This window comes from Arvicanthis niloticus, chromosome 26, assembly GCF_011762505.2.
Source record: "Arvicanthis niloticus isolate mArvNil1 chromosome 26, mArvNil1.pat.X, whole genome shotgun sequence".
Classification (NCBI taxonomy): domain Eukaryota; kingdom Metazoa; phylum Chordata; class Mammalia; order Rodentia; family Muridae; genus Arvicanthis; species Arvicanthis niloticus.
Window position 1 is genome coordinate 29,349,701 of NC_133434.1, and position 14,398 is coordinate 29,364,098.

Consider the following 14,398-nt stretch of genomic DNA (forward strand, 5'->3'; position numbering starts at 1 on the left):
CAACTGGCTAACTGGCTGGCCAGTGAGCTCCAGGAATCCACCTATCTCTACCTCCCCAGCACTAGTGTTACCATGATTGGCTTTTTATGTGGGTGCTGGGCATCTGAAATCAGATCCTTATGTCTGTATAACAAGCACTTTGCCAGCTGAGCCATCTTCCCAGCCCCAGGATGAGTCTTTTAATTGCTTTTATTCTGAATAAGCCAGAAAGCACTGAGCTGCTGAGGCTGAGTCAGAGGTGAGTCAGAGATGGGACTGGCCAGAGTCTCCTGGTCAGTGAGACACTGTGGAAGGATGATGATTTCAGAGATGAGAACAGGGGGGTTCAGATGCGAGAGGACCCCTTCTCAAAGTCACGTGCTTCTTAAATTATTGGGCAGCACTAAGACCCTTAGTCTTGAAGACATCGGAGGCCCTAGTGCTTTTGGGCAGCTCTAGGGGACCATCTGCCACCTGAGACCCTGAACAGCCTACGTTGCCAGGCAACCAGCCCTGTTGCCCAGCGCTCCCATTAGCACCTCGCAGCTGCCCAGGCAGCCAAAACTGGTTTAGAAAAGCCTGTTTGGCTGGCAGGTAGGAACAAAGAGATTAGGCCCCAGTTGACAGACAGTATTCCTCTTATTTGCATGTCTTTAAGCCCTAGGCCAGTTAGCAGAGGGGACACATAGCTCCAGAGTCCATGCCAAGCTGGGACACAGAGGTGCTGCAGCTTCATCTGCATTTTGGACACCTGCCCTGGGCTACAAGAGCCAAGTGGAAGAAGGTTTTTATGGAGGCAGGCCTGGGACTCTGAGGTGGCCTGAGGAGGTGCCTCTCAGTCCTACAAGGACCCCCAACTCTTCCCTGCCTCCCTCTCACTCTGTAACGTAAACTGAAGCAGTTTGGAGGCGGAGCAGAGAAGCACACTTCAGTGGTCTACATGCGGGAATAGCCACCAAGCAACAACTAGGAAGACAATTTCTTTTATTTTGAAATATCTCTCTCTCTCTCTCTCTCTCTCTCTCTCTCTCTCTCTCTCTCTCTCTCTCTGTGTGTGTGTGTGTGTGTGTGTGTACGCACACCAGTGTTCACCTGTGTGCACATGTGAAAATCAGAGGTCAGCTTGAGTGTCTTCTATCACTTTTCATGATATTTTTTGAGACAGGTTCTCTGGCTGACCTTGTGGCTCACTGTTTGGTCTAGAGAACTGATCAGCAAAGCCCCAGGACCTGTCTCTGTGTCCCCCAAGCTTCTGTTCCAGTGCTGGGGTTACGGGTGCACTCCACACAACTCTCAGCCACTTACATATCAGGCACTTTACCTGCTAAGCCACAAACCAGACTTATCCAGCTTTCCCCGCTAACACCCCCATACCACACGCCCCACATGATCTACCATAATCCCCCATGCACAAAGGAACACACACATGCACACACATATATAACACATGTCCACATACACACAGGCATACACACATACATGTGCATGTCCACTCACACACACATGTACACATACAAGTGTGTGCATATGCACCCCCAAGCAAACACACAGGCATGCACAAACACATGGACATGCAGACAGACACACATGAACACAGAGGCATATACAGAGGCATGTACACATACATACACACTCACAGATATGCATATATGTGTGCACAAGCACACACACACCACACACGTGTCCACTCATATATATATACAGGCATGCATGCATACTTCTAAACACATACACATATACACGTACCCACAGGCATGCACATCCATGCTGATACTTTAAAAAATGCATACATACACATGCACTCACATGAATGCACACACATTCATGAACATAGACATGTGTGCATACACACAACATATACATGTACACACATACAATATACACGAACAAGTACACACATACAATGTGTGTATATATATACACATGCATACTCAAACAGGCATGCATACACATGCACAGGCATACACACATAGAAGCACACATATGTGCACATGCATACACACAACATACACACATACAAACACATAGCCACACACATACATGTAAACACACACATGCACCCACACACTCATGCATAAGGTACATGCTCACACATACTAAACACACATAAATACATGCATACACAACATACACACCCACACATGCACACATGCACATACATGCACACATACAACATACACATACATACTAGCACACACACACATGAACATACAACATACAGATCTATCCATGCACACACAGAGGCACCACACTCACACGCTCACATGCACAACATACACACACAGAGGCATGCATACACATGCCCACATGCATTCATACACTTACCACACATGCACACACAGAGACACACACGCACAAGCAGCCTGGTCAAAAGAAAAAAAAGGAGGAACAAGCTGGCCAGTATTCTTTTCCTGCACTCTCTTTTTTTCAGGCCTCCTGGAGGTGAGCTGCTGATTGACAGGCCGCTAAATGCAGGAGGTTTCCCTGTAATAGAGAAAGATTTTCTTGAAGCATTCAACTCCTGACCTTTAAAAGCTTGGGGAGCAAAATGATTTTCAGTCACTTGGGCCTGAGTGAAAGAACGTGCATTGATCGACTGCGGGTCTCAGGCCGCCAAGGTCTCAATGCTGTGTCATTAAAATCTTACAATCGAGTTAGCCTAATGTATTCCAGCAGCTGCCCCCTCGGAGGTGATTAGTAAACAATGTCTCTAAGGGCTTGCTCCAGTCCTGGGGCGACCACAGTGAGTGAGGGGCCTGGGGGCCGTGGCTGGCCTCTGCCTTGTGCGGTGTGGCTTGGCATTGGACTCCAGTAACTTACTACTGCTGGTAGTTTTCCTCCAGTGGCCTGTATTGTAGGAATGTCTGCCTCTCTGGCCACAGGTGCCTATGTACATGAGGTAGCCCACCATGCTGCTTTGGTCTCCTGGAAACAATGATGGGTCTAGGGGTACAACTTACTCAGGCTTAGCCCAGGACTGTGTTGCCTGAGATGACTTTCTCCTCCTGGAGGATCTCGAGGTAGGAGTGCAAACTACAAAACAAAAGTTGAGAGCAGCCATGTTCCCCGTAAAGTGTGTTCTGTGTGCCGGCGGCAGATGATCAGAGATGGCAAAGTTCCGATACTTCTCCTTCTAGTCTCCGAGAATGCCTGCCTCCTTTCCACTGTTTTACTTAAGTCAGCCATGTCTCTTTGGCTTGTAACCTAAATCTTAACCTGTAGTAAGAACTGATGGTCCCAAGGTGCAGTAGGGTGGGGGTTGTGGACCGAAAGTGACAAAGAACAGCAGGAAGGGAGAGCCTGCCCAGCAAACCTGCAGCCTACAAGATAAGCTTCTTTGTGAGGACAAAGTCTTCCTTTCCAGCTTCTAAAACAGCTGCACGGCCCTGTGCCATCTCCCTCCAGGCTGCTATGCAGGCTCTTCACAACCTCTTTCACTACCTCCGCTGTTTCCTGTTTGTTTTCTCCTGACTTCCGGAAACCATATTCAGAAAGAATCAGAGCCTGGTTGGCATAGTTCATCATCTCTGTGCCAGGCCACTTCATAGGCCCTTCTGGTGTCCGAGTCAGGTGCTGGCACTGAGCTAATCTCCTGAGGCAATGGGACAGAGACTCACGTGGTCCAAGGCATCGTCTCCTTAGGCCACGGAGGTCACAGGTCAGCCAAATCTGGTTCCCAAGAGCCAGAGCATCCTTGGCACTATCTTGTGTTTAGATTAGCCTACGGGAGGCCAAGGATTACCCATACTTCCCCTTCCCTGGTCCATAAACTTCATCAGAGGCACAGGGCTTTTCTTTGGCAGTGGGAGCCCTTCCCCCAGCTCCAGGGAGTTTGCTCACAGGTGCCTCTCTGGTGTATTTCTTGCTTGAGTTGCAAATTGAATCGCTGCATAAACCCTACATAACTCAGAGCCCCGTGTTGGCAGTATCTTATTTTTCAATTTCTTTTTTTTTTTAATTGAATGAACATATTTTATGCAAGCCGTTCTACCTTGGTGAAGGCTGTTCCCCCGTGATTCATCAGAGTAATAACTAGAAACACCATTATTTGGCTCCATCCTCCTGCTGAGAACATCACATAACTGAGAAATGTTCATGCGTCTCACAGAGTTTCAGGGGAGAGAAAAAGGGAGGCAGCCAAGGAGGAGGAGGAGGAGGAGAGGGAGGGAAGAAGGAACAGTCACGTACACACAGAGGATGACATCCAGGGACGTGGTTGGACATGGGGAAACTCAGAACCACAAACAGGTTGGGGATCACATATCACACACACACACACGAAGAAAAAATAAAAGACAAACAATAATTTTGGAATTTCAAAATGAGAAGGGATGCCAAGCTGCCCACTGGTCTCTTGTAACTCAAGAAGGAAGGAGCTGCCCCTCTGCATCTCTTTGCACCCACAAATGGTCCTGGGTAGAATTCCGCCTAGCAATAGGTAAGGCAACTCTTTGTGAGCACAGGCCACCTCTTTATGCCTCTTAACTGAGCTCTTGTTGCTTCCTTAGAATTCCAGACACCCCACCTCTTTGACCTACTCCTTCTGACCTGTTTGTAAATGTTTTTAGTATTTGGTGAGTCCTTTGAAGTCTTCAGAAGTATCCCTCGGGGCAGAGAAATAAGTCTCTTGGCAAAGGTTTCAAGCTCTCTCTCTCTCTCTCTCTCTTTCTCTCTCTCTCTCTCTTTCATCTGTCTTTCTCTCTGTCTCTGTCTCTCTTTCTCTCTCTGTGTCTCTCTGTCTCTTTCTCTGTCTTTCTCTCTCTCTTTCTCATTCTGTCTCTTTATCTCTCTCTCCCTCCCTCTCTCCTTCCTCTCTCTCTCTCTCTCTCTCTCTCTCTCTCACACACACACACACACATACACACACACACATTTTCATGTGCATGTGCTTGTGTGTGTGTATAAATGTGTGTGTGCAGGAACCCACAGAGGCCTGAAGAGGGCATTGGATCCCTTGGAGCTGGAATGTCCAGTGGTCATGAGCTCCCTAACCTCAGTGTTGGGAACTAAGCTCTGACCCTCAGCGAGAGCAGCAAGTACTCTGACCTGCTGAGCCATCTCCTCAGCTCCCAAATGGGTACCTTTAAAGTTAGATCAAACTTAGAGTAGGGGTTTCTGAGACCCTTCCCGTGTCTTCTCCAGATGTTTTGTTTGTTGTTTTGTTGTGATAACTCCTAACTATACTTGGTTCCTGACCTCTTCCCTGGACCATTGTCTTGTCCACTACCTAGGTCCACTATCCCCTAATGTCTGATGCTTTTTCTCACCAACAGAAAAAGTGTTCTAAAATGCGGCTCATCCCTCTCTTCATGGAGTGAGCTGGATCCTGCATCACTCATGCCCACCTCTGCCCTGGACTGCAGAGGAAAACACTGAATATTCTTATAGAGTGAAGGGAGGAGTGGGAGGTGGCAGGCCCACGAAACAGGCCTTTTCAGGGATACAGGATGCAGAGACACAGGATCCCAGAGTCGGTGAAAACAAACAAGAATCTGTCTTTCCTCCCTTCAACAATGTGGTCCCACATCGTGATATCTTCTGTTCTTTGACTTTGAAATTTCCAGTGGCTTCCTCCATGTACATTTTACAAAGGTTATAGAGATGGAAATTTAAAACTCCACTCTGACAATATCTGTATTTTAACCAGAGATTCATGTTTATTGAGACATGGTGGATTAGCTTACTAATCCACAAAAATTCCTTTCTGCCTTTTTTGGTACACTATGCATCTGCTTTTTTTTTTTTTTTTTTTTTTTTTAATCTTGTTTTTCCTTCTATTTGATTATCTTTTTTCAAATGTCTTTTTGGTTCCTACATTTACTAGTTTATATACATTCTGTAATTGGTTTTCCTTGATTGTAAAAAAAAAATTGTATTTATTTATTATATACGTGTATATGTACCCATGTACATGAATGTGCACACACGTGTGTGTGTATGCATGGCATGGTGTGTGTTTACATGCAGTGACATATGGAAGTCAAAAGACAGCTCTTGAGACTCAGTTCTTTCTTTTAAACCCTTGAGACCCAGGAATAAAACTCAGGTGGTCAGATTTGGTAGCAAGCACCCACTCGGCCATCTCTCTGGCCCACCTTTCACAATCTGACATGTATACTTGATTTGGTAAAGTCTGAAGTTGATTAAAAATCCCTGTCATCAAACAGTGTAAGGCTGTACTAGGCCCTTCTTGTCCTGCGCAGTCCTTGTGCCCAGCCCCTCAGATCCACACTGCTTTAGGTCCTGTCATCATGCTGCCTCCTCAGACGCTGAGTTACATCCTATAGACTCTTCAGAGCGTCACTGTAGTTTTATGCAGGAGATGCTCACTTGGATCTCACGCCTAGTCCTTCTTGTAAAGCACAGCCCTGGCTTCCGGGAGTGTATCTTCTTTTTTAATAGATCTCATAGATCTATTAAATAGAATATTAAATAGATCTCCATCGATCTCAGAGATAAGACCCACTAGTAGGAGTTGCCACCGAGTTTTATTTTCAATAACTTATGTTTCCTTTCTCATGAAAGTTTTTTTTTTTTAAAAAATAGGATTTTGCTATGTAACCCAGACCGCTCTGATCTTGAACTCTCAACAATCCTTCTGCCTCAGCTTCCAGATTGCTGAGATTATGGGCCCCTTTTCTAACTCCTCTAAACAGGGTTTCTCTGTGTAGCCTTTTCTGTCCTGGAACTCACTCTATAGACCAGGCTGCCCTCTAACTCGCAGAGATCCACCTGCCTCTGCCTCCTGAGTCTAGGGTTAAAGATGTGCACCACCACCACCGAGCCCTAACTCTTAACTGAAATTCTGGCTTAAGAGTTTTTGAGGCCTGTCATCTCTGTCACATAACTATTCTTCGCAGTGAATACTGCGAAGATGTCTTAACAGGAGTATATGTGGCAAAGACCTACTTCTTCACTTCCAACAGCTCTAAATGAGGGTTGATAAATAATGTCGTTTGGAATGTTTATCAACCAAGGACCACATGGGTATATCTAGAGATAATAGATAGGTAGGTAGGTAGGTAGATAGATAGATAGATAGATAGATAGACAGACAGACAGATGTAGAGGTAGGTGTAGTTATAAAGATATAGATACAAGATAAATTTTGCCCCTGCATCATAGAATGTGCAAGTGGCTTGTTAATAACTTTTTTCATAATTTTTCATTGATTCTTTGTGAATTTTACACTAAGCACCCCAATCCCCCTCATTTCACAGTCCTTCCATCTCTATCCTTGTAACCCCCAAAAGAAAAATTAAAATTACAATTAAAATTAAAAAAAGAGCCATCATGGAATCTGTAGAGTGTCACGGTGTGTCACACAGTATACCCTTTTGCTCAAACACCTTTATTTGCAAGTGTTCATCACAGTGAGTCATTGGTCTGTTTCAAGGCCTCTGGCTTCTGCTACACCATCAATACTGGCTCCTCACCAGGACTCCTCTCAAATATCCTGTTGTTTCCCAGAGTCATGGAGATCCTGTGGTTATGGTTCTGCAAGGCTGGACCTTCACGTGCACATAGGTGGGGTAGACATTGAGGTGGGCCAGCTCAGACTCTGGATTTGGGCCTGAGTGGTACCTGAGTCGGTTGGCCTGCCAGCTCTCTCATGACTACACCACCAGGGCCAGGTCTCTTGTGCTGGCCGGTGAGGGGCGAGGCCAGCTTAACGTGGCTCTCGGATATCATCATGGCCTCAGTGGCAGCACAGGCCTCTCACACCAAGCTGATCCTCACCACTGTCATGTGTGACCTCTGGGTGTCTTCCACCTGCTCGTACATGGTGTAAGCATGGGTAGGCCTCTCGCTACGAGTTTTTAAACAGAGTTATCTCTGTGACATTGCATTGTGATTAACGATATCAGTCTAAATTTTCCATAAATAAGTAGATATGGGGATATAGAATTCATACATACACACGCACACACACACACATACACACACATATACACATAATATGCATATATGCATACACACATACAAACACACACATATATATATATATATATACACACATAATATGCATATATGCATACACACACACAAACACACACACACACAGTCTTAAAGCTGGTCATATGGCTCAGTGAATGAAGGCACTTGCTGCTAAGCATGTTGACCAGAGTTTGATCCCCAGGACCCACAGGGTGGAAGGAGATAACTGTCTCCTTTCAGTTGCCCTTTGACCTCCACTCATACAATGGCTCACAGATGCCCGTACACAGACACACAAGTGTAAAATAAATAAATTGTAGTACAAGTTTTGGGAGAAATAAAAGATATTCTTGTCTCTGGTGTCCTGTAGTATTTATTAATGCAGTGTGTAATGGTCACGAATTTAATTTAGTTTTATAAATATCCAGACTGGGACTGTCTGTGCTCCTGAGCCAGAGGATTAGGTTAATCAGTAATTCTGAAGCACACATGGCTTGCATGCTCTCTGTCCCTTTCCCTCCAAGGCCCTTCCGTGAGTCTCATTAGCTGTGAGGGTGGAGCTTCTTATCCTGTCTTCCGTGTCTCCTAACTGTCCTCTCCTGTCTCTGTGTTTTTAACTCTGCACACTGTTTCCCTCAGGCATGCTTCCCGGTCTATTAATTCTCTCTTCAATTGTTTCAAATCTTTCCTTTAATTCACCTACATTACGTGTCGTTCATTCAGTCTAGTCTTTTTCTTTCTAGTAAGCCCCATTGTGTTTTGTTTTGTATTGTGAAAGATACTTTCTCATAGTATGTTCTTTCTCTTTAATAAATTATTAGAGGCTTAGAAGAGTCTAAGCCTACAGCACACACATGTAAAGATGCCCTCAGAGGTCAGAAGAAAGCTGACTGACATAGATGCTGGGAACTGAACTCAGGTCCTCTGAGAGCAGCAAGCACTCTTAGCCCTGAGCCCCTCTCCAGCCCCTGTGTTCTTTGTCTTGGGGTCAGTCTTCCTTCTACACATTTATTCACTTCAGTTTATCTTCATAAACTATATTTCTTCTGCCTGTGGTTCTTATGAGCACAGGGAGTTAGCATCTAGTATGATTCCTTTTGGGTTTCTTAGTGGTAGATAGATTGTCTGTGTATTTTGTTATACAAGATCCTGTGGCTGTTTTGATGCCAGAGTGTTATCTATGGGGAGCACTCCAGGTGTCGGCAAATTGTCTATGTTTGCTTTTGCCCAATTCTTTTCATCTTGAGGTCTTTTTAGGTTAGTTTATACATGATTAAGGTGTCTCAGAGCATGGCGGTAGTGACTATCCTGACACATCCCAGCCTGTCACAAGACAGACTCGAATGATAAAGTGTCAGGAGAGACTCCTCAGCACCAGAACTCAGGCTGAGGTGGTACCAAGACTTTCTAGTCTGACCTTAGTGCGTTTGGTGCTTGAGGGTCCCACCTGCATGCGTGCCTCTCACTTCAATCCCTGCACAACTTCAGGACCTCTTGCTCCCAGGTGGAAATACAACTCTAAGTTCAGGCTGCCCACCATTACCCTGGAGCAGCTGTAGCCCGAATTCCATGTTGGATGCTCTGTGTTCTGTTCTGTCTTGACTAGGACCTCGTAGGATGCACGTAATGTGTGTAAGGAGCAAGCAAAGTCCAGAGTGAATGTGTGTTGTTGATATGAGCATAGTCCTCTTAAGGACCATAATCCTCAGCCCCAGAGAAGTGGCGGAGCTCAGGGGGATGGCCAAGCCTTCCTCTGACCCCTGTGTGGGTGTTGATAGTGTGTGCAGAAAATGTCTCCTATAGCTTCCCCTGCCCAGGTGTTTACTGCCTGAAGACTGCTCCTCTATTGAGACTGTTCCAATAGAAATGAACTAAACCCATCCCTTTGATCAGCTACATATAATAACTCTGCCTCCCTGTCTATCTGAACGCCATAACCCTTGCCATTCAGCTATGTGCAATAACCACTGCCTTCCTGCTCAACTCTATATCATAACACACTGGGTTTCCAGGGTGCTGCTGCAGCTTCTCCATCTAAGAGCTCAGACCACCAGATCCAAGCGTCTCTATGCCTGTCTGTTTATTCCTCTACAGCCCTGGTCAGATTTCTGGGCCCCAAGCCATGTAAGAACTCAACACATGTGTATAGATCTATCAGAGGGTGCATGTCTGGCAAGCATGCCACTTTGGGTGTCATGCCTTAGGATGCCATCTACCTACCTTTTTTGAAACAGGTCTTTCCATAGGCTTGGAACTCACCAAATAGACTGGATGATCAACAAGCACCAGGGATCTACCTAATTCTATCTTTCCAGTACTGGGATTACAAGCACACTCAGTTACGCGACTGGCTTTTTAAATTGGATTCTTAGAATGTAACTCATGATCTCATGCCTGCATGACAGGCGGTTCACCAACTGACCCCTCCCAACTCCATGTATATATATTTTGAGAGAGAGAGAGAGAGAGAGAAAGAGAGAGAGAGAGAGAATTGCTAGCCTCAGAGGTCTCAGATTTCATCTGGCTTGGCCTCATCCCTTGAGTAGTTTTCTCTATGTAGTGACATCAGTGGCCTGAAGCAGTTTCCAGGCTTTCACAGACAGAGGACACAGATGGAGAGAGAGAGAGAGAGAGAGAGAGAGAGAGAGAGAGAGAGAAGACAATCCCTGAAACAAGAAAACTATCCTAGGCTTGATTTGAGTCACCCATCTTTCCCTGATTCGATCCCCTTCAAGGGACACATCAGCATTGAGTCCGTTCCAACTGTGGGGTTATCTCTTCAGCGTAGGAGGAAGTAGGTGCTTGACAACCTGAACCAACAGGATTAAGTCTTAGCTGCCACACAGCGAGTGAAAGGCGACCATTTGCTCCTTGCCCTGTCAGGTACCGTCTCACCAGTTCCTGCAGCTGTCACTGGGACAGTCTTCGAGTTGAGGGACTAGGTCCTTCATCAAGACTTGGGCATTCTAATGAGGCTGACCATCTTGTCCTCAGTCTTTGGGCCATTTTCTTCCCAGTCCTTCTGTCTAACCTCTTCTCTTCCTGCTTCTCCTCTTGCTAAATGGTGTCCCTTTGTCCTCCACCCTCGGCCCTTTCTGCAGCTCTCCACCTAGACAAAATGAAGGTAAGACCCAGGGCAGGAGTAAGCAGTATGCTGGCCTCCCCTGCTCCCTAAGTCTCTACTTAAGACTCTGGGGTGCAGATAATTCAGGGTCAGAGTTCTTAAAAGCACTTGATTGGGGGGAGTGCTCAGAGGGAAAATGGTAAGAGAGGGAGAGGCTGTGGGAGATGAGGTAAACCGAAATGGCCTCAGTGTGCCAAGCATCATCCCGATTGAGGTCTAAACCCAAAGGGTACCACAGAGACATCTCATCATAAATCAAGGCTTTCGTATCCCACTAGTTCCTGGCTATGACTGATCCTGAAGGACGAAGGGACACATGAAACACCTTTCAGACATCTCCTGGAAAGCCACCTCCCCTCTACGGTGGGAATAATCCTGAGAATACCTTTCCTGGTTATTCTTAGTTGTCAACTTTGACACAGTCTAGAGTCCTCTGAGAGAAAGAAGTCTCAGTTGAGAAATTGCCCAGATCAAATTTGCCAATGGGATGTCTGAAGGGAAGTGGCTTGATTATTAATTAGTGTAGGAGGGCCCAGCCCACTGTGGGTGTCACCATTCCTTTGGCTGGCAATCAAAAAGCTAGCTAAGGGGGAGCCAGTGAGTAAGGCAGAGAACAAGCCAACGAGTAGCATTTCTCAGTATTTCCTGCTTCCGAGTTTGCTTTGACTTTTCTTAGTGATGGACTGAGGTCTGGAAGAGCAAGCCAAATAAACTCCTTTCTTCCCAGCTTGCGTTTGATGGGCCCATTTTAACATAGCAACAGATAGGAAACAGAACGGCATCTGTGAGCCGTTAGCATATCTCGTTCACAGCAGCTGGGGATCAGGAGAACTGGCAACGAGGCTGTGGGCATGGCATCAGTGGCATCAATGACTACGACAAGAGAAAGGCATGTTATCATGATTCTCAGCACGGTGCTTATGGGGCCTGCCCACTGCAGAGTACTTTCAGGCCAGACAGTGTAGAGTGAAAAATTATAAGACCATTTTATGAAATATATGTAGACTTTTTCTTTGCCCTTAAGACCTGAGCAGAAAAAGTGCAGGTTCCAGAACTCGGAACTGAAAATAAGATTTCAGGCCTTCACTGCCCTGGGACACATTCCAGGTGGAGAACATTATCCCTGAATCAGAGGACACTTGCTGGATTACATTCCTCAAGCCTCAGGGAGTAGACCCACCTGTGGGTGGGAAAAGCCCAAAGTAGGAAGACACATTCCTGACCACAAAAAGGATACAAGTCATCTAAGTGGGGCTGTGACTGGAGAAAGTGAGAAATATTTAACCTTAAATAGCTGATAATGACAGGATAGGGCACAGTGACATGGTAAAACTACATTTTTTTAGAAGAATGAGTATGCAGAGTAATTTTCACATGGCTCTAAATCATCTAGGGTGGATTCCTCTGAAATGTTCCACTGTTCTTGGTTACCGCCCCTTGAGGTATTCCTAGTGTTACAGCCTGCTGATGTTCAAAATTTGTAAAACAACCAATCATGTATAACCAAACGAAAATGCAACCAATCATGTGTAACAGCGTGAAAATTCCTTCCTTTCCCCACCCCATGCTATAAAAACCCCCTCAGCTTGCTGGCCTTTTGTCAAAATTCTGTTCCTGTGTGGACGAGCAGTTTTGACTGTTGGCTAGCCAACTCTCCCTAATAAACCTCTGCTGATTGCATCCAGGTATGGTTTCTTGTGATTTTGGGGTGGTTGTGATTTCCTGAGACTTGAGGAAGGGTCTCCTGAGTTTGGGGGTCTTCAAGAGTAGCTTCTCAGACACACTTTTTCATTTACTGTTGATAACAGTAGAGCTACCTGTTGTTATTTACCATGTGTTAGATAAGGAAACAGATTTCTCTCAAGGCCACAGGATAGTAGGATTCCTATGACATCATAGATCACTGTCACCCCGCCCAGTGACAGCTGAGATGTGTGACAAGCAGGGGTGACCACACCAGCAACAAGGTCATTTTGAGGACCTTGGGAAGATCAGCCTTGTCCAAGACTCGGTCCCTTCTACATGCATGGTCCTTGCATAAATGCTCTGTGGCCTACCAGTTCCCACTGTCCAGGCCACCTCTGGAGGCTGGTGTCCCCTCTGAGAAACAGAGACTTTTGTTTGAAAGGAACACTGACCTGCCTCATGGAGGGCAATTGGGCTACAGCAGTCACCAGGGTAGTGAATGACTGAGATGGTGACCTATGGTGCTGAAGACCATTTGGAGATGAAGCCCCCAGATCCTGTCTCAAAGCAGCAAAGGCCTGTTTTTCATTAATTCAAATCATAGTGAGAAGGGTTGAGCCAGGTCTGTCGTCTGGTACCAGCTGCTCCACATCAGGGTACTGTTTTAGCAGCTGCTCTCTGAGAACACAAAGCCCTGACTGACCAGTGAGATGGGTCGGCTTGCTTGTCAACTTGTCTCAACTGAGAAGTGCCTAGAGATTGGTACAGAGCACACCTGAGTATCTTCAAGGGCATTTCCAGAAAGGGTTAATGAGGGCAGGAAGACCCACCCTGAATGGGAGAGGACACATCCCACAGGCTGGAGTCCTGGACAGAATAAAAATAAAAAAAATAAAAAGGAGAAAGCACAAAAAAAGCTTACCCCTCTCTGTTTCTTGGCCATCACTGTGTGAGCTGCTCTGTTCCATCCCCAGTTCCCCATCCCCAGCTCCCCATCCCCAGCACCTGACCCCCACCATAAGTGACTCAAACCAGTGAAGCCATAAGATCAATAAACCTTTCTTCCATGTTGCTTTTCCTGATTTGTTTGGCCACAAAGACAGACAAATGGACTGAGTTCATTTCCACAGTGTGACCACACACAGTGGAGCCAGTTTTAAGGAATCCATGTGATGACGTTCCTGCGTGCAGAGCTGAAGGGAACATGGCCATTTGGCTTCTGTGAGTCCATGGTGGCCTCTGAACACCAGGCCCAAAATGACCTGCAACAAAGACATTTGTGTGACTTCAGCCAGCTCAGCAGTCCCCAGACCTGTTTGACCACCCATCCATTTCTTCATACTCTCAAGAGCACTCGGTAAAACATGTTTTTGTTGTTGTTGTCACACAGGGCTACTCCTGGGAGAGAGTTTCTGCATATAGATAGATAGATAGATAGATAGATAGATAGATAGATAGATAGATAGATAGATTTTAGAGGGGGGAAAGAGGACCAGTGGGTGAAAATGGGGGAGACAAGATTCAAACCGGCTAGAGGAAGATTTTTTTAACAAGAAACGCCCATCCATCAGTACTGAAAGGTTAGCTGTGGAAGGAAGAAGAGGCTCTCCTGGGACCAAAGAGCGTAAGTATCAACACACAAGGGATTCTGGGAAGGGCCCTCCTGTACCA